The 21,959-nt window shown below is 39.9% G+C and overlaps 1 protein-coding gene and 1 long non-coding RNA gene across 5 annotated transcripts in view; both read left to right on the top strand.

The window, feature by feature from the left end:
- The first annotated feature begins 305 nt into the window (after positions 1-305).
- LOC143040423 (uncharacterized) lies at positions 306-3,274 on the top strand. Its single transcript, XR_012967715.1, has 2 exons — positions 306-832; positions 886-3,274. It is a non-coding gene; the product is annotated as an uncharacterized LOC143040423 (long non-coding RNA).
- Positions 3,275-19,106: 15,832 nt separating this feature from the next.
- LOC143040407 (uncharacterized) overlaps positions 19,107-21,959 on the top strand; it is a 42,728-nt gene continuing 39,875 nt past the window's right edge. For 2 of the 4 annotated variants that reach the window (XM_076211494.1, XM_076211465.1), the window contains exon 1: positions 19,222-19,358. The gene's annotated coding sequence lies outside the window, so the exon portion shown is untranslated. The other 2 variants (XM_076211483.1, XM_076211473.1) reach the window with 2 other exon arrangements.

The raw sequence follows: 21,959 nt of genomic DNA, 5'->3' as shown, positions 1-21,959 counted from the left end.
AGTGGAGAATGGTTGTATATGGATGATGATGTGATTGCATGAGGAGGAATGGGCAGGGGGGGTGGGGGGTGAGGTAGTATGTGTGAGTAAATTTTGACGCAGCCCGAAGGGATTTCTCCCCGTCCTCTCCTTATATGCAAGGGGGGACGGAGAGGGGGGGTTGCCGATTAAATGAAGTGGCCTTGGTGTGGATGTGCTGTGTCTTGCGACACTGCTTCTGACCCAGGGCGGTGGGCAAGGTGCAGGGATGACCCGTCATCCAGGAGGTGCTCAGATGAGAGGGAGGGTGGGAGGGGTGTGGAGTGTATTTAGGGATGAAATGGGTGGGAGTGTATTTATGCCGTTCCCTTTTTGGCTACCTCCCTTGAAAGGGGGAAAAAACCTTGGTATATGTATGTATGTACTTTCTAAATGATGTTCGATAGCATCTCTGATGATAGTTTCCAATATTTTTCCTACGATTGAAGTCAAACTTATAGGCCTATAGTTATTTGGTTTCTTTTTGTCACCTTTTTTGAATATGGGAGTAACGTTAGCTAGCTTCCATTCTCTTGGGACATCTCCGGATATGATGGATTTCTTGAAAATAATTTCAAAGTTTTAGATACTTGGGTGCAAATGTGGCAGGAAAAGGTGGAGGTAGAATGTAGATTGAGAGAAGCAAGTAAATGCCTTGGTGGATTGAAGAGTGTAATGAGGAATAGACATTTGGGAATGGATGCTAAGAGGAGACTGTATGAAGGAGTGATTGTGCCAACAGCACTGTATGGGGCAGAAACATGGAACATAAGAGAAGAAGAGAGAATTAGTTTGAATGTGTTTGAGATGAGGTGTCTGAGAAATATGATGGGGGTTACTAGGCTAGATAGTGTGAGAAATGAGGAGGTGAGGAGAAGAACGGGGGTGGAAAGGGAGCTGGGAGATAGGGTTGATGAGAGAGTATTAGGATGTTTTGGACACATGGAAAGAGTGAGTGAAGAAAGACTAGTAAAAGAGGTATGGAAGGCAGATGTGGAGGGAGTGAACATGAGGGGACGTCCTAGGATGAGGTGGATGGATGGGGTGAAGGGGGCTTTGTGGAAGAGAGGAATGTCTGTTAAGGAAGGACGGAAGAGGACAGAAGACAGAGGTGAATGGAGAATGGTTGTATATGGATGATGATGTGATGCATGAGGTGGAATGGGCAGGGGATGGGGGGTGAGGTAGTATGTGTGAGCAAAATTTAACGCAGCCCGAAGGGATTTCTCCCCGTCTTCTCCTTTTATGCATGGGGGGTCGCTGATTTAATGAAGCAGCCTTGCTGTGGATGTGCTGTGTCTTGCAACACTGCTTCTGACCCAGGGCAGTGGACAAGGTGCAGGGATGACCCGTCATCCAGGAGGTGCTAATATTAGAGGGAGGGTGGAGGGGTGTGGAGTGTATTCAGGGATGGAATGGGTGGGAATGATTTTATGCCTTTTCCTTTTTGGCTACCTCCCTTGTAAGGGGGAAAAAGCCTTGGTATGTGTATGTATGTACTAATTTCTACTGTTCATCCTTTCTAATTAATTATAATTAACCTTGTCCATGATGATGCCTAAGTAGGCCTTATGAAGCATGAGTGGGTATATGAGGATGCTGGCATTGGCATCTTGATTATATTCATTTTGTAGTTGTAACTGAGTGACCCCCATATTATGTGAACTGGCATGATCAGATTTTCTGTGGTTATTAATATTTGGAGCAAAAGAGAATGAGTAATACAACTGTAACTTTATATTTTATAACATGAGTATTGTGATGAATCATCGAATATCGGGCAGTTAATGCTGCCCATGAGAATTTGACTCGTATTGCAGAGGTTATCCATCAGATCTCACTCATGTATAGAAGTGCTGGTTATCAGCGACAAAATACCGATCATGAACCTTTCTACCATCTCACCCTGGCTGATGAGCCTTAGAATGTAAAGTGAAGATTACTTTTAAGAAAGTGAAAACTGAATTTTCAACAAGCTGGACATACAGATGGATACTGATAGCAAAAGATTTCCAGATTTATATATATATATATATATATTTGTTGTTGTTGTTGTAATTGTTGGGGGTTAGGTTTCACTGTTTCGAACCCCATTAATGGATCTTGCAGCCCTCTCTCATCAGACCAAGAAAAGGATGAAAAGATTTTCAAATCTGATTCAGAAGTAAGCTGAAAAATCAAACTGCTGCCTCCCCACCTCCCTATGGTGTCCCTGAATTATAGATCCACCTTGGGACCAGATCCTGAACCTTACAAAGGATTACAAAGGCGGAGCATGCCGACAGGAGACCTTTTGGTCCATATCTAGGTCGGATGCGAAGAAAAAAAATCATAATAATAATAAAATAATAAATAAAAAAACTATAATAATGTAAACAACAAATAAAATACATAAATAAATGCATAGGTATAGTTAAATAATAAACAGGTAAATAGTAAATGATAATAAATTGACATATAACTAATAATAAGTGAAAATCAGACAGACAAATGATAACAAAACAAAAACAAATAATATAAAAGAAATTATAAACATTACAGCATCTTGCTTAGGTGTTTATCTAAATGATTCTTAAAGCTTCGAACTGAACTACATTGCACTACATGTGCAGGAAGTTTATTCCATTCATTAACTACATGGTTGGCAAAGTTGTTTCTACCTACTTCCAAATTGAATCTATTTCCGGACAGTTTGAGACCATTGTTTCTTGTCTGATTCTCATTCAATGTGAAAATTTTGTCACTCTTGATGTTGTCAATTCCCTTTAAAATCTTAGACATGTATCAAGTCACCTCTGAGTCTACGCTTTTTTAGGGAAACAGATTCATATGTTTTAGTCGATTTTAGTATGATTTATTTTTGATATTTGGAATCAGTTTTGTGGCTCGCTGTTGTACTTTTTCCAGTCTGTCAATGTCTTTAATGAGATTCGGTGACCATACGGAAACAGCATATTCCAAATGTGGACGAACTAACGATTTATATAGCTTGTTAATGAGTGATGGACTTTTGAAATCAAAAGATCGCGCAATCAGTCCTAGAATCTTATTTGCTTTCTCAGACTTGACTATGTTCTTTGAGATATGAAGTATAGAGTCCATGCCCATGTCAATGTTTCATCTACCAACGCTTTTGATACCTAGGCACCCTATACAATGATGTCGTAACATAAAAGGTGTATGTGTACATTGCTCAGCCCGTGCATAGTACCCCATGTTCATATCCAGCCAAATGTATAAACTGCTATCAGGATAATCTTGCATCATTCTCAAACTACAGTATATCAGTAAAAAAGGAAGTTGTCTGGGTCAGAGACTAGGAATGCATCAGTTTTCACACAAGCCCAAAAACGAGTATTATCCAGGATCAAACCAAAAGTCGCATCAGAAACAATACAGTCTGTCGGACCTCCCCCACCCCATAGTTTTATTCAAACAACTACACCCATATGGTACAAGAACCCCATGCACAATTCCCCACATCCCCCACACCAATGTCACTACAACCCACACAACCCATCTGAAGAACAAAAACATCCAAACCCCCTTCTCTCACCAGTCCAACAATACCATCACCCACCCCAAGAAGAGTACAAGAACTTGCTGTACAAACCCACCTCCAGTCCACTACAACCCTTGCACTCCAAGAAAAGGTCTAATTCTCCTGGAGAAACTATAAAAAATGTAACGAGTATATCAACCATACCACACCAGTAGACTCCCTACACCAAATGTACCTACAAAGCATCCACCTACAAATAACAGAAAGAATCCCCATCAGCAATATCTACCAGAGCCCCAAAATTAAAAGTACATCCTAGTCTAGAGGCAACCATGCTATCACTAAATCCTTTGCAAGCTTCCTAGAACTCTTCATTACTCCACAAGGTCCAAACTTGGACAGATTATTACAAGTATTTACTAAACCATAAGAGAAGAAGAGAGAAGGAGTTTGAATGTGTTTGAGATGAGGTGTCTGAGAAGTATGATGGGGGTTACTAGGTAGATAGAGTGAGAAATGAGGAGTTGAGGAGGAGAACAGGGGTGGAAAAGGAGCTGGGAGATAGGGTTGATGAAAGAATATTAGGATGGTTTGGACACATGGAAAGAGTGAGTGAAGAAAGACTAGTAAAAGAGGTATGGAAGGCAGATGTGGAGGGAGTGAACATGAGGGGACGTCCTAGGATTAGGTGGATGGATGGGGTGAAGGGGGCTTTGGGGAAGAGAGGAATGTCTGTTGAGGAAGGAGGGAAGAGGACAGAAGACAGAGGTGAATGGAGAATGGTTGTATATGGATGATGATGTGATGCATGAGGTGGAATGGGCAGGGGATGGGGGGTGAGGTAGTATGTGTGAGCAAAATTTAATGCAGCCCGAAGGGATTTCTCCAAGTCTTCTCCTTTTATGCATGGGGGGTCGCTGATTTAATGAAGCGGCCTTGCTGTGGATGTGCTGTGTCTTGCAACACTGCTTCTGACCCAGGGCAGTGGACAAGGTGCAGGAATGACCCGTCATCCAGGAGGTGCTAAGATGAGAGGGAGGGTGGAGGGGTGTGGAGTGTATTCAGGGATGGAATGGGTGGGAATGATTTTATGCCTTTTCCTTTTTGGCTACCTCCCTTGTAAGGGGGAAAAAGCCTTGGTATATGTATGTATGTACTAATTTCTACTGTTCATCCTTTCTTATTAATTATCATACTTAACCTTGTCCATGATGATGCCTAATTAGGCCTTATGAAGCATGAGTGGGTATATGAGGATGCTGGCATTGGCATCTTGATTATATTCATTTTGTAGTTGTAACTGAGTGACCCCCATATTATGTGAACTGGCATGATCAGATTTTCTGTGGTTATTAATATTTGGAGCAAAAGAGAATGAGTAATACAACTGTAACTTTATATTTTATAACATGAGTATTGTGATGAATCATCAAATATCGGGCAGTTAATGCTGCCCATGAGAATTTGACTCGTATTGCAGAGGTTATCCATCAGATCTCACTCATGTATAGAAGTGCTGGTTATCAGCGACAAAATACCGATCATGAACCTTTCTACCATCTCACCCTGGCTGATGAGCCTAAGAATGTAAAGTGAAGATTACTTTTAAGAAAGTGAAAACTGAATTTTCAACAAGCTGGACATACAGATGGATACTGATAGCAAAAGATTTCCAGATTTATACATATATATATATATATATATATATATATATATATTTGTTGTTGTTGTTGTTGTTGTAATTGTTGGGGGTTAGGTTTCCCTGTTTCGAACCCCATTAATGGATCTTGCAGCCCTCTCTCATCAGACCAAGAAAAGGATGAAAAGATTTTCAAATCTGATTCAGAAGTAAGCTGAAAAATCAAACTGCTGCCTCCCCACCTCCCTATGGTGTCCCTGAATTATAGATCCACCTTGGGACCAGATCCTGAACCTTACAAAGGATTACAAAGGCGGAGGATGCCGACAGGAGACCTTTTGGTCCATATCTAGGTCGGATGCGAAGAAAAAAAAATCATAATAATAATAAAATAATAAATAAAAAAACTATAATAATGTAAACAACAAATAAAATACATAAATAAATGCATAGGTATAGTTAAATAATAAACAGGTAAATAGTAAATGATAATAAATTGACATATAACTAATAATAAGTGAAAATCAGACAGACAAATGATAACAAAACAAAAACAAATAATATAAAAGAAATTATAAACATTACAGCATCTTGCTTAGGTGTTTATCTAAATGATTCTTTAAGCTTCGAACTGAACTACATTGCACTACATGTGCAGGAAATTTATTCCATTCATTAACTACATGGTTGGCAAAGTTGTTTCTACCTACTTCCAAATTGAATCTATTTCCGGACAGTTTGAGACCATTGTTTCTTGTCTGATTCTCATTCAATGTGAAAATTTTGTCACTCTTGATGTTGACAATTCCCTTTAAAATCTTAGACATGTATCAAGTCACCTCTGAGTCTACGCTTTTTTAGGGAAACAGATTCATATGTTTTAGTCGATTTTCGTATGATTTATTTTTGATATTTGGAATCAGTTTTGTGGCTCGCCGTTGTACTTTTTCCAGTCTGTCAATGTCTTTAATGAGATTCGGTGACCATACGGAAACAGCATATTCCAAATGTGGACGAACTAACGATTTATATAGCTTGTTAATGAGTGATGGACTTTTGAAATCAAAAGATCGCGCAATCAGTCCTAGAATCTTATTTGCTTTCTCAGACTTGACTATGTTCTTTGAGATATGAAGTATAGAGTCCATGCCCATGTCAATGTTTCATCTACCAACGCTTTTGATACCTAGGCACCCTATACAATGATGTCGTAACATAAAAGGTGTATGTGTACATTGCTCAGCCCGTGCATAGTACCCCATGTTCATATCCAGCCAAATGTATAAACTGCTATCAGGATAATCTTGCATCATTCTCAAACTACAGTATATCAGTAAAAAAGGAAGTTGTCTGGGTCAGAGACTAGGAATGCATCAGTTTTCACACAAGCCCAAAAACGAGTATTATCCAGGATCAAACCAAAAGTCGCATCAGAAACAATACAGTCTGTCGGACCTCCCCCACCCCATAGTTTTATTCAAACAACTACACCCATATGGTACAAGAACCCCATGCACAATTCCCCACATCCCCCACACCAATGTCACTACAACCCACACAACCCATCTGAAGAACAAAAACATCCAAACCCCCTTCTCTCACCAGTCCAACAATACCATCACCCACCCCAAGAAGAGTACAAGAACATGCTGTACAAACCCACCTGTCCACTACAACCCTTGCACTCCAAGAAAAGGTCTAATTCTCCAGGAGAAACTATAAAAAATGTAACAGAGTATATCAACCATACCACACCAGTAGACTCCCTACACCAAATGTACCTACAAAGCATCCACCTACAAATAACAGAAAGAATCCCCATCAGCAATATCTACCAGAGCCCCAAAATTAAAAGTACATCCTATTCTAGAGGCAACCATGCTAACACTAAATCCTTTGCAAGCTTCCTAGAACTCTTCATTACTCCACAAGGTCCAAACTTGGACAGATTATTACAAGTATTTACTAAACCATAAGAGAAGAAGAGAGAAGGAGTTTGAATGTGTTTGAGATGAGGTGTCTGAGAAGTATGATGGGGGTTACTAGGTAGATAGAGTGAGAAATGAGGAGTTGAGGAGGAGAACAGGGGTGGAAAAGGAGCTGGGAGATAGGGTTGATGAAAGAATATTAGGATGGTTTGGACACATGGAAAGAGTGAGTGAAGAAAGACTAGTAAAAGAGGTATGGAAGGCAGATGTGGAGGGAGTGAACATGAGGGGACGTCCTAGGATTAGGTGGATGGATGGGGTGAAGGGGGCTTTGGGGAAGAGAGGAATGTCTGTTGAGGAAGGAGGGAAGAGGACAGAAGACAGAGGTGAATGGAGAATGGTTGTATATGGATGATGATGTGATGCATGAGGTGGAATGGGCAGGGGATGGGGGGTGAGTTAGTATGTGTGAGCAAAATTTAATGCAGCCCGAAGGGATTTCTCCAAGTCTTCTCCTTTTATGCATGGGGGGTCGCCGATTTAATGAAGCGGCCTTGCTGTGGATGTGCTGTGTCTTGCAACACTGCTTCTGACCCAGGGCAGTGGACAAGGTGCAGAGATGACCCGTCATCCAGGAGGTGCTGAGATGGAGGGTGGAGGGGTGTGGAGTGTATTCAGGGATAGAATGGGTGGGAATGATTTTATGCCTTTTCCTTTTTGGCTACCTCCCTTGTAAGGGGGAAAAAGCCTTGGTATATGTATGTATGTACTAATTTCTACTGTTCATCCTTTCTTATTAATTATCATACCTTAACCTTGTCCATGATGATGCCTAAGTAGGCCTTATGAAGCATGAGTGGGTATATGAAGATGCTGGCATTGGCATCTTGATTATATTCATTTTGTAGTTGTAACTGAGTGACCCCCATATTATGTGAACTGGCATGATCAGATTTTCTGTGGTTATTAATATTTGGAGCAAAAGAGAATGAGTAATACAACTGTAACTTTATATTTTATAACATGAGTATTGTGATGAATCATCGAATATCGGGCATTTAATGCTGCCCATGAAAATTTGACTCGTATTGCAGAGGTTATCAATCAGATCTCACTCATGTATAGAAGTGCTGGTTATCAGCGACAAAATACCGATCGTGAACCTTTCTACCATCTCACCCTGGCTGATGAGCCTAAGAATGTAAAGTGAAGATTACTTTTAAAGAAGTGAAAACTGAATTTTCAACAAGTTGGACATACAGATGGATACTGATAGCAAAAGATTTCCAGATTTATATATATATATATATATATATATATATATATATATATATTTTTTTTTTTTGTAATTGTTGGGGGTTAGGTTTCCCTGTTTTGAACCCCATTAATGGATCTTGCAGCCCTCTCTCATCTGACCAAGAAAAGGGTGGCAAGATTTTCAAATCTGATTCAGAAGTAAGCTGAAAAATCAAACTGCTGCCTCCCCACCTCCCTATGGTGTCCCTGAATTATAGATCCACCTTGGGACCAGATCCTGAACCTTACAAAGGATTACAAAGGCGGAGCATGCCGACAGGAGACCTTTTGGTCCATATCTAGGTCGGATGCGAAAAAAAAATCATAATAATAATAAAATAATAATAAAAAATATAATAATGTAAACAACAAATAAAATACATAAATAAATGCATAGGTATAGTTGAATAATAAACAAACAGGTAAATAGTAAATGATAATAAATTGACATATAACTAATAATAAGTGAAAATCAGACAGACAAATGATAACAAAACAAAAACAAATAATATAAAATAAGTTATAAACATTACAGCATCTTGCTTAGGTGTTTATCTAAATGATTCTTAAAGCTTCGAACTGAACTACATTGCACTACATGTGCAAGAAGTTTATTCCATTCATTAACTACATGGTTGGCAAAGTTGTTTCTACCTACTTCCAAATTGAATCTATTTCCGGACAGTTTGGGACCATTGTTTCTTGTCTGATTCGCATTCAATGTGAAAATTATGTCACTTTTGACGTTGTCAATTCCCTTTAAAATCTTAAAGACCTGTATCAAGTCACCTCTGAGTCTACGCTTTTTTAGGGAAAACAGATTCATATGTTTTAGTCGATTTTCGTATGATTTATTTTTGATATTTGGAATCAGTTTTGTGGCTCGCCGTTGTACTTTTTCCAGTCTGTCAATGTCTTTAATGAGATTCGGTGACCATACGGAAACAGCATATTCCAAATGTGGACAAACTAACGATTTATATAGCTTGTTAATGAGTGAAATCAAAAGATCGTGCAATCAGTCCTAGAATCTTATTTGCTTTCTCAGACTTGACTATGTTCTTTGAGATATGAAGTATAGAATCCATGCCCATGTCAATGTTTCATCTACCAACGCTTTTGATACCTAGGCACCCTATGCAATGATGTCGTAACATAAAAGGTGTATGTGTACATTGCTCAGCCCGTGCATAGTACCCCATGTTCATATCCAGCCAAATGTATAAACTGCTATCAGGATAATCTTGCATCATTCTCAAACTACAGTATATCAGTAAAAAAGGAAGTTGTCTGGGTCAGAGACTAGGAATGCATCAGTTTTCACACAAGCCCAAAAACGAGTATTATCCAGGATCAAACCAAAAGTCGCATCAGAAACAATACAGTCTGTCGGACCTCCCCCACCCCATAGTTTTATTCAAACAACTACACCCATATGGTACAAGAACCCCATGCACAATTCCCCACATCCCCCACACCAATGTCACTACAACCCACACAACCCATCTGAAGAACAAAAACATCCAAACCCCCTTCTCTCACCAGTCCAACAATACCATCACCCACCCCAAGAAGAGTACAAGAACTTGCTGTACAAACCCACCTCCAGTCCACTACAACCCTTGCACTCCAAGAAAAGGTCTAATTCTCCTGGAGAAAATATAAAAAATGTAACGAGTATATCAACCATACCACACCAGTTGACTCCCTACAACAAATGTACCTACAAAGCATCCACCTACAAATAACAGAAAGAATCCCCATTACCAATATCTACCAGAGCCCCAAAATTAAAAGTACATCCTATTCTAGAGGCAACCATGCTAACACTAAATCCTTTGCAAACTTCCTAGAATTCTTCATTACTCCACAAGGTCCAAACTTGGACGGATTAGTACAAGTATTTACTAAACCCTCTCACCCAGTCAAATCATCCTTCCCCCAAAAACAACACCCAAGCACAAAGGAAAACCACCATGGCTAGCAAATCCTACACTGGTCTACAAGGGAGCATGACTCAAAAGCATCCACAACATATCATTAGATCAAACAACAATAATACTTACATATACCAAGGCTTTTTCCCCCTTACAAGGGAGGTAGCCAAAAAGGGAAAGGCATAAAATCATTTCCACCCATTCCATCCCTGAATACACTCCACACCCCTCCACCCTCCCTCTTATCTGAGCACCTCCTGGATGACGGGTCATCCCTGCACCTTGTCCACTGCCCTGGGTCAGAAGCAGTGTCGCAAGACACAGCACATCCACAGCAAGGCCGCTTCAAACAATAATGCACTCCAAAAATTCATCCCAAACTGGAAAACACACTGTTGTTTACCCATTCAAGAAGCTCAACACCAAATCCTAGGAGACAATACCCTAACACATCATCTCTCCACAAATTCCTATAGAACACAGGGTTATTAATCAAACTATAGATACCCTTAACTATTTATACCAGTATATGAAATATAAAGTAATGCAGGACAGTGATGTTCACAAGGAGAGAAAGGCTGGTAAACTAGTTAAAACCTTGCACTAGGGTAATATTGGGTTGAGTTGTACTATTAGTGGGAACATTTATTAAAATTCAGCTTTTGAGGTTAGAGAAATCACGGTGGGTGCAAAATCAATTTCAACTATTTAGTCAAGTGTGGTGGAGATGAGAGTAATAGGGAAGAGGTAGGCAATATGTGAAGATAGATGGATGTGTTGGCACTGAGTAAAGTTAAGTTGAAAGGGAGGGGAGAGTTTGAGTTTGGGAGGGTGTCAGGAGTAAAGAGAGGACAAGGGAGAGAAGGGGAGGCTATACTAGTATGTGAAGAGATAGGCAAGCATGTGGAGTGGAAGGAGGTTTCAAGGTTATTGTGGATGAAGAAAGGGAGGATTTTTGGACAGATGTAAATGAGTGCATAGAGGGTTTAGGGAGAAATGTAATGGTATTGGGGGATTTCAGTGCTAGGGTAGGAGATGGACCAAGAAGTGTAGAGTTCCAGAAAAAATGGTAGTGGAGAGATAGTGATGTGTCTAGAGAGTTGATAGCAATACAGTGTCTTAGAAGAAAGTAAAGCATAAGTACACATGAGAGAGGGTGGTAGATAGGGCTTTAATGGACTATATAGTGGTTAACGGAAGAAGAGTAGGAAGAGTTTTGGATGTACAAATTTTGAAAGTAACAAGATGTTTTGGAAGGAAATTAAGAGAGGAAGGGGAGGTGAATCAAGTAGAGAGGAAGGGATGAGGAGCGAAGATGGTGAGATTATAACGGAAGAGACTGTGGTAAGAGGAAGGTGGGCGGAGTATTTTAGGGAGTTTGGATGTGAGGGAGGAAGGAGAAGGAGCGGTAGTTGCAGTTGGAGGCATGGGGGCGGGTTGACGGTGATAAGGAAAATGGAGGAGAAATAAGGAAAGATGAGTACAAAATGGTGAGTAGGGTGATGAGAGCAGGTAGGGCACCTGAGTTGGATGGGTGTCATGTGGAGAGACAGGTTTATAAGAAATACAAGTGCTCGGGTGCAACTAATGACTATCAAGGTTATGTAAAAATACAGATATTTAGAAACAATAAAAAACGGAAAAGACAATATGAAATGAATATCACTGATAAATCCAGAGAATCCCAGAGAATTCTAGTTACATTAGAGATAAAAAGGTTAATAGGAATCACATTGGCCCACTATTATCTGCTGACGGCCAACTTGAATATTCAGATGAAGGAATGTGTAATATTTTAAACAATTTAGCTTGGTATTCGTAAACGAAACGCCACAAAGTGAACTCCAAACTGAAACCTGTGAAAAGTCTAGGGTGAACTTACTACGGTAAATATAACAAAGGAAAAAATTAAAAGGTGAATGGAAAAACTCTTAAAGTTAAGAAAACACCAGGGCCTGACAATTGGCACCCAAGAATCTTAAAGGAAACGAAAAATGAGGTTGTTCCATTAGAAATTATTTTAAAGAAATCCATCATATCCAGAGATGTACCAAGAGAATGGAAGCTAGCTAGCGTTACTCCCATATTCAAAAAGACATATATTACGTTGATGTATTAGAATTTACAAAATTAATATTTAATTTCCTGTTGCTATATTGTGTAGGTGTGCACTTCTTAAAAATTACCGTATCAGTATACTATATATATCTATAACTCTCTAAAAAAAATTCTGGAGCGCTCCCGATCTGAGTCGGCCGGCCCGGGGGTGTCTGCGACTTCCATTGTGTTTCTGGGACACTTGGCCAGGGGGGCGGGGTCCATGGTACTTTGGGGACACCTGTGGGCAGTGGCGCGGTGTAAAGATGCCGGAGTCTTTTGCTGCTAAGAAACGAAGACAGAGACATTTTTGGAAATGGGTGATAAACACTAAGAAGATAATTAAAAATGTAGTGTTGAAAAACTGTAAACAACTTCAGATGTTGAAATCAGAGCATAGTACAATGTTTCCAGAATTTTACGAGGAGGATCGGCGGGGCGCCCCCAGGAGGATCGGCGGGGGCGCTCCCAGGGGGAGCGGCGGGGCGCCCCCAGCAGGAGGAGCGGCGGGGCGCCCCAAGGAGGAGCGGCGTGGCGCCCCCAGGAGGAGCGGCGTGGCGCCCCCAGGAGGATCGGCGGGGCTCCCCCAGGAGGATCGGCCGGTTGCCCCCAGGAGGAGCGGCGGGGCGCCCCAAGGAGGATCGGCCGGGCGCCCCCAGGAGGAACGGCGGGGCGCCCCCAGAAGGATCGGCGGGGCGCCCACCAGCTGGAGCGGCGGGGCGCCGCCAGAAGGATCGGCGGGGCGCCCCCAAGAGGATCGGCGGGGCGCCCCCAGAGGATCGGCGGGGCGCCCCCAGGAGGATCGACGGGGCGCCCCCAGGAGGAACGGCGGGGCGCCCCCAGCACGAGCGGCGGGGCGCCCCCAGGAGGATCGGCGGGGTGCCCCCTGGAGGAACGGCGGGGCGCCCCCAGCACGAGCGGCGGGGCGCCCCCAGGAAGCAGCGAGCAGCGCCGCAGGCCAAGTACCCCTGGCGTAGCCAGGGCCGGCGCAGCCGGGTGCTTGTATATATATATATATATATATATATACATATATATATATATATATATATATATATGTGTGTGTGTGTGTGTGTGTGTGTGTGTGTGGGTGTGTGTGTGTGTGTGTGTGTGTGTGTTTCCTTTAGTGTGGCTTTCGTCTGATACTGACCACCTCGTCTGGGATTTTTGCCTCCGGTCCTGGGTCGAAGCCACCGCTGCCACGGGGCTCAGGCCCAGTTGGGCGCGACGAGGGACACCGCCGTGGCAGTACTAGGCTGTACCAACGACCTGAGGAATTCCTACTCCAGAGTAGGAAACTTACGGCGCCGAAGAATGTCGAGAACTTCCTCAAGACGCCGATCAGGGAAGATCGGCGGGAAGTCGCGGGCAGAAGAGGGGCACTCCTACCAACAGCACAAACGCAAGTGTTCGGGGTGCTCGCCCGTTCTCGACAGGCGCCTTTCGTCAAGACAGACTTCCACGGAACCTGGAGGGCCCCCAGGAACCACCGGACCTGTTCAGCGACGGGGGCCCGAAGAGACAGAGCAGCACTTCGGTCGGCGGCACTTGCGCGAGTGCTCGGAGGAGTGCCCGCCGGCCTCTAATGCTCTGCAACGAAATTCGAGGGGATCTCGGGGTCCCTCGTGACGACGTAGGCCGGAGGAGAAGGACTCCCCGGCCCGAGGTGCTGGACTTGTGTTCGGGGCAACGCCCTCGAAGTGTCCAGCGAATGAGTGAGTGAATGTGTGCGTTAGAGCGAGTGAATGCGTGTATATGTATGTGCGAATGAGTGAGTGAACGAGTGTGTGTGTATGTGTGTGAATGAGTGTGCAAATGCGCGAGTGGATGAGTGTGAATGCGGGAGTGTACGTACACGGTCCTCCCCTCAGCTGAATAAAGTCGTTTGGTGCTTCGGTCATGGCAAACTTCATCATGAAGCGTGTCAGCGAATAGTGTGGGACTTGGTTAAAGGAGTCTTAACCTTCTTCATTACAGCGTTTTGTCAGTCTGTAAATAAAGCCTTCTGCATGGAGCCAAGAATGGGAAATGAAGTTCAATAAAAAAAAATGGAAATGGGCAATAGTGGCAAAAGGCCATCCTTAAACTATTCCTTGGGAAGTGAACACATTATAAAAGCAAAAGAGGAGAAAGACTTGGGAAGACAACCTGTCACCTGACAAACATATCGTGAACCTAATTTAGCAAGTAGTCTTTAGTGCGGGACGGTATCAAAAACTTGTGTTGTAGAATTCGAGTAGATTAGTCACGCAAGAACGTTTCCGTCTAAACCCATGCTGGTTATTTAAAAAGTTATTTTCTAAGTTTTGTTCAATAGCATCTCTGATGAGTATCCATCATTTTTCCTACGATTGAGGTTAAATTCGTGGACCTGTAGTTCACTGGCTTCTTTTTGCCATCCTTTATAAATATGTTAGTTAACTTCCATTCTTTTGGGACATCTCCGGATGTGATTTTTTGTTTTTGATCATTTCTAATGGAATAACAATCTCGTTTTCTATTTATATTGTCCTTGGATGCCAATCGTAAGGCACTTGTGTTTTATTAACTGAGTTTTTCTATACATCTTTTTTTTTTTTTTTTTTTTTTTTTTTTTTATTAGAGTAAGTTTCCCTTAGACTTATCCCAGGTTTCAGTTAGGACTTCACTTTGAAGCGTTTCATTTACGAATACTGAGCTAAATTAGCTATTCAAAATATGACATATTCCTTTATTCGAATATTCAAGTTGACCGTCAGCAGATATATATATATGTGTGTGTGAGTGCGTGTGTGTCTGTGTATATGTGTGTGTGCATGTAAAAGAACCCACAAGACATGTAAACTTACTCGATCTATTGATCACTAGCCGCGAAAGCATGATAACCCATGTAGAAGTTGGTGAAACTATTGCAAATAGCGATTACAACTTAGATTCAAACTGCTAAAAAATATTAGAATAGATATTTGTGTTTCGAAAATGCCCGATTTCAGTAAAGCACATGACTACGTCAGGAGCTTACAGATTGGGAGGCAAAATTAAGCGAAAGACCTGTAGATCAGATGTGGGAAATGTTTCAATATACGTTTACTAAGATGATTCATATATACATCCCGTTTAAGGACAGACGCCCCCCAAATCAGGATCGTCTAAAATGGCTTGACAAAGAAACTTAAAAAAGTATTGCTAAGAAGAGACAGGCTAATAAGAAATACAAGTGCTCTGGTGCACCTAATGACTACCAAAGTTATGTAATAATACGGAGAGATTCTCTGATAAATCCAAAGAGAATCCCAAAGAATTCTATAGTTACATTAGTGATAAAAAGGTTATTAGGAATCACATTGTCCCACTATTATCTGCTGACGGTCAACTTGAAAATTCAAATGAAGGAATGTGTGATATTTTAAAAAATTATTTTAGCATGGTATTCGTAAACGAAACACCTCAAAGTGAACTCCAAACTGAAACCTGTGAAAAATCCAGGGTGAACTTACCACGGTAAATATAACAAAAGAAAATATTAAAAGGTGTATCCAAAAGGTGGCATCCAAAAATCTTAAAAGAAATGAAAAATGAGATTGTTGTTCCATTAAAAATGATTTTCAAGAAATCCTTCATATCCGGAGATGTCCCAAGAGGATGGAAACTAGCTAAAGTTACTCCCATATTCAAAAAAGGTGACAAAAAGAAACCAAATAACTACAGGCCTATAAGCTTGACTTCAATCGTAGGGAAATTATGGAAACTATCATCAGAGATGCTATCGAACACCATTTAGAAAGTGTTTGATAAATGATAGCCAGCATGGATTCAGACGGAAGCGTTTTTGAGTGGCTTACTCGAATTCTACAACACAGTCATATCGAATTATGACAAAAGAAACAATATGGATTTAATATATATACTTTGCAAAAGCTTTTGATACCGTCCCCCACGAAAGACTACTTACTGAATTAGCTTCACACGGAGTAAGTGGTAGCCTATTAAGTTGGACCTAGTAACTGTTGTTTTAAATGGCAAAACTTCTAGATGGAAAAATGTTATGAATGGAGTTTCTCAGGGTTCCGTTCTTGGGCCACTTCTATTCATAGTATATATAAATGATACAGACCACGAACTAGATCTATTGTCTCCAAATTTGCTGATGATACAAAACTATGCGGAATGGCAAATGATCACTTAAACCAATTAGATATTCAAGAAGATCAGCAATGGTCTGAAAAGTGGCTAATGAAATTTAACACAAGTAAATGCAAAGTAATGGACATACAGTAGGTAAAAATATCAGTAAGTACGATTACAAATTATTTGGAAATTTGTTAACAAAAGTGGATAGTGAAAAGGATCTCTGCGTGATTTTCAGTAACGATCTCAAATCATCTATGCAGTGTATTTCATCCTCTCAGAAAGCAAATAAGATTCTAGAACTGATAGCGCAATTTTTTGACTTCTAAAAGTTCATCTCTCATTAACAAGCTATATAAAATCGTTAGTTCGTTCATATTTGGAATATGCTGTTTCCCTATATTCACCGAATCTCATTAGAGTGACAGATACATGGGCCGTTGGGGACCAACGGCCCATTTATCGAGATAGGATTTGATTTATTGTTGTCTAATTTTGATTTATTGATGTCTATTTCCTTGATTGTGAATTTTTTTTAAGGTTAACACCCTTGTTCTTCATTTCTGTATGTCGGTAATTTTTATGTTACAGATTTTCCTGAAGATGTCTCCTTGCAGACGAAACGTTGAATAAATGAATCATTTTGGCAATCTAGTTTATGCCCACCCTCCAAATGGCAGAGTACTTGTTAGAAAGCTTGAGAATACCCATAAGAAGATTAACAACCTCCTTAATGCTGTCGACTTTAATAATGTATGCATATATATATATATATATATATATATATATATATATACATATATAATATATATATATATATATATTACCTGTCACACAAATGAGCATGGATTTCACATTTTCTGGATAATTTCTTAGAATGAAAGATTATGCAATATATTGTTTCTGAGAGGTACATCAATATAACTTGAACGTCTATATGCCATTAGTATCAAACCCACACATTAAATCTAACAAACTGTCTGCAAATGGAGAATTATTCTGATATTTTGCTCATAGTACGGTAAAAGTACGGAATTACAGTACGATATTCTAGTCAGGTACGAAGTACGGAAGAAATATTTTGTACCGTATCTTACTGCCAGCCTTTGGTTTATAACAAAGCCGAGTATAGAAAAAAGTATAATAGAGTAATTGGACGTACAACACGTTAAACAGACAGATGAGAGACATTACGGCATACTGCACATTGTAAAGCACTTTGGACCAGCCATTTGTACCACCTTACCAGATGTGTATGTTCTTACTGGCTTCCACACTGTCACTCTCTTTCTTTCTCTCTCTCTCTCTCTTTTTTTTTTTTTTTTTTTTTTTTTTTTTTGTCCGCAAGAAAACAACGCTAGAGGTTGAAGAAGAAATCCGATACAAAGGCTGCTCCAGCTCACCGCGGTGTATGCTACTTCACCTTATGACCCCTGAAGGCAAGTAAGGATCCTCATAATTCCTGCAATAAGCTTCATGATCATCTCACGACAACGCTCATTTACTTCCGCGTGATACCTCGTCTGTGGAGCACGTGAAATGCGCCCAGAGCATGTTGAATCGGACTTCGAATGTTAGACCAAAACAGCTCTGACTGACATCACGAGGGCAACAGTGTTATTCATTTTTGTTTTGGAGTACTTTGAATCTTGGACAACATTCATGTGGATTAATGGTGGTGTATATGCCAATGAGACCTTTATTGGCTGCACAAATTTTGCGCGATAATTTTAGAAACTCTAGTAACATCCATATGGATCAGTGTTACGCAAATTTGTTATGATTAAAGACAAATATCCCGCAGTTGTTCCCTTTCTAACGCCTACTTTACCACCTCTATGCCTTCACCTATTCAGTGCCAAATTGTCCACAAGAACAGAATCTAGCTGCAACAAAAAATATCCTGTTCAGAAGACATCTGCAAACGTGCCTTTTCATTGTGGAAATCTGCATCAACCGATGGACTTGAAAAAATAATACATGGTTTAGAGAAATGACGTGAATTATAACTGGTATAAGACATACAGTGATTCTGCAAAACAGTCCCATAAATATCACTGCATTATTCATGAAAACATTATATACCACCTACTCTCAACCAACTCGGTATTCTGTTGTTATCAGAGATTTATTATCCTGTCATTTTTACAGACTCGGTGGTTTGGTTTCCTTCAGATAAAAGCTTTTACATTACTGTTCACAAGGATAGAAGTGATAGAAAAACATGACAAATTTTACGCGAACGTAAAGATTCATTTCACTGACGAATTTTCCTAATACTAATCATAGCCAAACGAAATTTATTCAAACGATGTACTCTGAATATACATTTACGTAATACAATTTTTATCTTGTAGGATCGTAACGTTTGTGTTTTTATTATTGAGAATAAATATGGTCTTAGGATGACAGATGTTTATGAAACTGGTGGTGAGTTTCAAACAAGCCTAGGTGCATTCGAAACCGTCCCTTCGCTCTGTGTGTTTGGACACCCGGGGCCCAGGTAACCGTTGGATTCGTCATAATCACCAGTTCAAAACGAAGACATAGCAGTTACCGCCAAGCGTTCTCTTCTTTAATGCAATGGTAGGAAAACGACTCATCGCACAGGTGTGGACACAGCTGTGACGGAGTTGTCTCGTGATGTGTTTCGGAGTCGATATTCTACAGTTGTGCCTTGGTGAGCAGTGGGTTAGATTAACGCGTGATCTTATTGCCTTGAAGTTGTTTACATATTGAGAGATATTTCTCCAAGATATGTTCATATCGCTTTTGTGTCTCTCACTGAGGATTTAGCCACACTTAATATGTTTTTAAAGAATAATACAAGTCAGGTGATGTGTGTAGCAAGTGTTATATGTCACATTCGAATTTTTAGAGACAAAAGTTGTGAAAAGTGTAATTTAATGTTTGACTCGTGTTTCGGTGTCAGTTGCAGCGATTTATATATGTAACCATTATAGGTTTGTAGTAATATGAGCATTCAGCTAGCGTGTAGTTGATTTATGCTAATAGAATTACTGATTCGCGATGTATTTCTAGATAATAGACAAAATAACTTCTAAATATTTTTCACGAATACTAAGTATCAAGTTAATGTCAGGTGTAAATAATATTTTTTTTCATCTGCCATCTTCAAAAAATCGTCAACAATCACGAGTCGACGCGTCATCGCAATGATGGCCGCCATATTTACGGTGAAGTCATGACAGACCCACACATGTTTTCATTATAATTGACCCCTTTAGGTAACCCACTTTAGAAAATGGCCACGTCTGGAAGAGACATATCAGTTCTTGACTTCACCAAACATATATGTTCAATTTAACTTAGGCAAGGAGATAGTAGCCATTGCTATTTATGTAACATCAGTTTTAATTACACTAATGGCAGAAGTCTAGAATACAAATATTCCATAATTTATTTGATAGAAAATTACCTTGCCCATAAAATTTTAAAACTGTCGAGGCTTACACGGCTATAGACTATAGACACATAATGCAAGTAAATTATAATTTGTCACAAATTTATGAATACATATAATGTCATTATGTAAAGAATATATATATATATATATATATATATATATATATATATATATATATGTAGTGTGTGTGTGTGTGTCTACGTGCCACACAATATATATTGTAATCTGCAAAGATTATATGGTAATCTGTGATGCTTAATTAATCTCTAATGACGTAATGAGAAAAAAAAAACTCAAACCCTACTCCGTCTATGAATAAGTATTTGAAAAGCTTTGTGCAATTTTGTCATATTCATGTGATTTTTGTAACATTTTTTTATATGGAGGTTGATTTCCATTCCTTAAGAAATTATAATTGACCTTCAGTCTCCACTCCATCCTGACCTCAACATTACCGACATTTTTAAACGACACTATAGTCTGTGGGATTCAAGGAGTCGGTCAGAGGCGAGTGATACGTCGTGATTTACTACTTGTCATTCTGACAAAGTATATGCCTCTCTTATTTCCTATCTACTGTATATGCTATTATATATATATATATATATATATAAATATATATATATATATATATATATATATATATAAATATATATATATATATATAGTAAATGAAAGTGTATAGTATATTATCACTTTTTAGGATTATAACAATCTGAATCAAATAGCAATCCACACAGTTCAAAAAAATAGAAACAAAAATTACTGTGACGTCACATATTGCGCGGGAAAATCCCTTACTGACAAACGAATCCGTACGCCTCGCTACACTTTTATTTTGATATATTTTTTTTATGATATCCACATTTTTAGACTATTTTTTAAGAGATTTGACTTGATTTTGACTTTGATTTTTATTTGACTTTTTTTTTCAAAATGCTACCCACTAAACACTGCTGCTATGGATTATGTCGTAGTGACTCACGTTATGAGGATAGACGTGTGAAGGGAGTTACTTGAAAATGTCAGCGATAGGTTCGAGCGTGTGGAAGGTAGGATTTTACCTCCGAGAACGTGAATCAAGACACTTATGCAGCAAATACTTTGTAGGTGAATCTGGACCTCCTGATATTTCCATTCCTGTCATCTCAAGCCTAAAGCAGGATAGTCCAAACGCTGAAACTGTACAATATTGTCCAATTCAAAATCAAATATGGGTCATTCATTCATTGTCATTGAGTGAACCTCAAAGGCGACGGGTCCACATTGCCTCATGCAGATCTGTACGTAGTGCTGGAAGCTAAGTATCCACACTGAGAGGGCATGAGGAAAGAATGCCAGTTTCAGAGATGTAATTTTTATCTATTTCTTGGATAGCTCCTATCAATTTTTAAATGTGTGTTATCTATTTTTCTCGGGGGCTGCGATAAACAAGTATACGTAACCTAAAAAATCTTGAAGTGTTGATAATGCTGGAAGCAGTCGCCTGCAATTTTTCGCACTGACCTATTTTTAATGAGGAAAAATCGGTAAATATAAAGTTGCTTGCCGGTCAGATGCAGTTCTTATCAATATCATTGGATAGCTCCTATCATTCTGAGTATTTTGAACCCCATAAATAAGTACCGCAAAGTAATTGTAACGTCAATAGCGATTTTTAAAAAGTTAAAGTATTTTTGATGGAAAATCACAAACGAGCCCAACCCAACTCATCTTTAATGTCACGTTCAGAGTAACTTTCCTTATGTCCCTTGCTCTTTATGTTCCATAAGCAGCGATGCTGCTTCAATAATGATAGAATATTGGTTGTAGCTGCTTTATAAATCAACGGGGCTAACAGAAGTTGCTATGACGGAGAGCTTTGTCTCGGCGTTTCCACTTTTTAGTCCTCGACATTCCAATCAACGCTTCAGTTGAATGTTGGAATAACTGTCAATACGTTGACTGGGCCATCGTCCTTTAACAATAAAACCTTTGGGGGAAAAAGTCGTTTGTCGACAATGTTTAC

This window comes from Oratosquilla oratoria, chromosome 2 (assembly GCF_046742065.1).
Source record: "Oratosquilla oratoria isolate Oo_2021 chromosome 2, ASM4674206v1, whole genome shotgun sequence".
NCBI classification, from domain to species: domain Eukaryota; kingdom Metazoa; phylum Arthropoda; class Malacostraca; order Stomatopoda; family Squillidae; genus Oratosquilla; species Oratosquilla oratoria.
This window is presented reverse-complemented; position numbering and strand designations above follow the sequence as displayed.